The following is a 3,257-nucleotide window of genomic DNA, read 5'->3' on the forward strand; positions in this document are numbered from 1 at the left end:
GACTTCCTTCCTATCTCTTACTATGGCCTTCACTTTGAGGTCTAATTTGTCAGATATAAGTGTTGCTACCCCAGCTTTAATTTTTTTCATTTCCATTAGCCTGAAAAACCTTTTTCCATACCTTCACCATCAGTTTGTGTGAGTCCTTTGTTCTGAGGTGGGTTTCCTGTAGACAGCGGATATGTGGGTCATGTTTTCTTATCCACTCAGCTACCCTGTGTCTTTTGATTAGAGCATTTAATCCATTTACATTCAAAGTTATTATTGATAGGTAAAAATATGGAATACTTCATGAATTTGCATGTCATCCTTGTGCAAGGGCCATGCTAATCTCTGTATCATTCTAATTTTAGTATATGTGCTGCCAAAGTGAAGCATGCTCTGCCCATTAATTTATAGAACAAAGTTCAAATTTTTAGTTTGTCTTCAAGCCTGCCATGATCTGATCCTGTCCATGATCCCTACTCATTACATTGAGAGAACCCAAATAGCTCAAGTAGGGAGCTACGCTAGATTACCAAGCCCAGTAGACCTGAAAGATAACACCAGTAGCAACATCCCCCAAAGAACCTGGGTAGCAAAGCAATCAGATCTACAATTAAAATGTTACAACAAAACATGGGAAGACAAAAAGGCAATCCCCAAAGAAAAGAAAAAGAGGAATCTCCAGAAAGGGAGTTAAATGAAATTGAGTCAAGTAACTGGTCAGAGAAAGAATTCAGAGTAATGGTTATAAGGATGCTCAAATGGCTGCATGACAAATACACACAACTCAATGAGAATTATAAGGAGCTGAATGAGAATGTCACCAACATGGAAAGGAACCAAGAGGTAATGATTAACGACATAGGTACAATAAAGAACACAATGGAAGGCTTACACAGTAGACTAGAAGAGGCTGAGGACTGCATCAGCAAATTAGAAGACAAGCTAGGAAAAAACACACAAACACAGGAACAACTGGAAAGGAAATGAAAAGCAAGAGGAGAGCCTAAGGGAGCTTTGGGACAACACAAAACGAAACAACATTCACATAATAGGGGTAACAGAAGGAGAGGAAGCGAAGCAAGGAATAGACAACCTGTTTGAAGAAATAATGACAGAAAACTTTCCTGATATTGGCAAGAAAAATCTACACAAGTCCAAGAAGCCTATAGAGTCCCAAACAAGATGAACCCCAAAAGACTGACACCAAGACACATCATAATTAAATTGGCAAACACCAACGACAAAATAAGAATCTTAAAGGCTGCCAGAGAGAGACAGAAAGTTACCTACAAGGGATCTCTTATTAGAATATCAACTGATTTATCAACAGAAACACACCAGGCCAGAAGGGAATGGAATGAAATATACAAAGAGATACAAATCAAGGGACTGAATTCAAGAATACTATACACAGCAAGGATATCATTCAAAATTGAAGGTGGAATCAGGAGCTTTACAGACAAAAAATTACTAAGAGAGTTGATTACCACCAAACCAGCAATGCAAGAAATGCTGAAGGGACTGCTGTAAAAAGAAGAAACAGAAACGCAAGAAGAAACACAAACATTAAGAAAAAAAATGATGACAAACAAGTAATTATCAATAATAACATTAAAAGTAAATGTATTAAGTGCTCCAATCAAAAGACATAGTGTAGCTGAATGGATAAGAAAACATGACCCATATTTTTGCTGTCTGCAAGAGACCCACCTCAGAACAAAGGATTCACTCAGACTGAGAGGGTAGGGATGGAAAATTATTTTTCAGACAAATGGAAATGAGAAAAAACCTGGGGTTGAGATACTTGTATCTGACAAAATAGACCTCAAAGTAAAGGCCATAACGAGAGATATGATAAACCACTACATAATACTAAAAGGAGAAATTCAACAAAAGATATAACTCTGATAAACATATATTCACCCAATACAGGAGCACCCAAATATATAACACAACTTCTGGAAGATATCAAGGGAGAAATAGATAACAATATAGTCATATTAGGGGACTTTAATACACCACTGACACCATTGTATAAATCCTCTAAACAAAAAATCACCAAAGAAACAGAAATTCTAAATGCCTCACTAGATCAGATGAAGTTTACAGATATCTTCAGAATATTTCACCCCAAAGCTACAGAATATACATTCTTCTCCAGTGCACACGGGACATTTTCAAAGATAGACCACATATTAGGACACAGGCAAAGTCTCCACATTAAAGAGCATAGAAATCACATGAAGCATCTTCTCAGATCACAAGGGCTTAATATTAGAAATCAACTACAACAAAAAAATGAAAAAAAAATCAAATATTTGGAGGCTATTAGCATGCTATTAAACAATTATTGGGTTACCAAAGAGATCAAAGAAGAAATAAAAAAACATTCTGGAAACTAGTGACAATAAAAACACAACAATAAAAAATCTATGGGACACAATGAAAGCAGTCCTGAGAGGGAAGTTCGTAGCTCTACAAGCCTACCTCAAAAAACAAGAAAAAATGGTAATAAATTATCTAACCTTGAAACTTAAAGAATTAGGAGAACAACAAAAAAACCCCCACAGTATCCAGAATAAAGGAAATAATAAAGATCAGAGCAGAAATAAATGACATTGAGAACAAAAAAACAATAAAAATATCAATGAAACCAAGAGCTCGTTCTTTGAAAGGATAAACAAGATTGGGGCAGCTCTAGCCAAGCTCACCAAGAAACAAAGAGAGAGGACCCAAACAAACAAAATCAGAAATGAAAGAGGTGAAGTAACAACTGAACCCATTAATATACAAAGGACTGTAAAAATATACTGTGAACAACTCTACTCCAACAAACTGGACAATCTCGATGAAATGGACACATTCCTAGAAAAATACAAGCTTCCAAAACTCAATCAGGAAGAATAAAGAAACCTGAATAGGCCGATAATTACTGATGAAATTCAAACAGTAATCAAAAAGCTTCCAGCAAACAAAATATCTGGACCAGATGGCTTCACAGGGGGTTTTTACTGAACATTCAAAGAACTAAAACCAATCCTTCTCAGACTATTCAAAAAAAAAATCTCTTTCTATGAATCCAGCATTACACTAATCCCCCAAACCAGATAAAGATACCACAAGGAAAGAGAATTACAGGCCAATATCTTTGATGAACAAAGATGCTAAAATTCTCAACAAAATTCTAGCAAACCGGATCTAGCATTACATTAGAATGATCATACACCATGACCAACTGGGATTTATTCCAGGGATGCAAGGCTGGTACA

At 36.0% G+C, this 3,257-nt stretch overlaps 1 non-coding gene across 1 annotated transcript; it reads right to left on the reverse strand.

The window, feature by feature from the left end:
* Positions 1 to 273: 273 nt before the first annotated feature.
* LOC129150286 (U6 spliceosomal RNA) lies at positions 274 to 378 on the reverse strand. The gene has a single exon (XR_008557031.1). It is a non-coding gene; the product is annotated as a U6 spliceosomal RNA (small nuclear RNA).
* Positions 379 to 3,257: the final 2,879 nt, after the last annotated feature.

Source organism: Eptesicus fuscus, chromosome 1, assembly GCF_027574615.1.
Source record: "Eptesicus fuscus isolate TK198812 chromosome 1, DD_ASM_mEF_20220401, whole genome shotgun sequence".
In the NCBI taxonomy this organism is placed as follows: domain Eukaryota; kingdom Metazoa; phylum Chordata; class Mammalia; order Chiroptera; family Vespertilionidae; genus Eptesicus; species Eptesicus fuscus.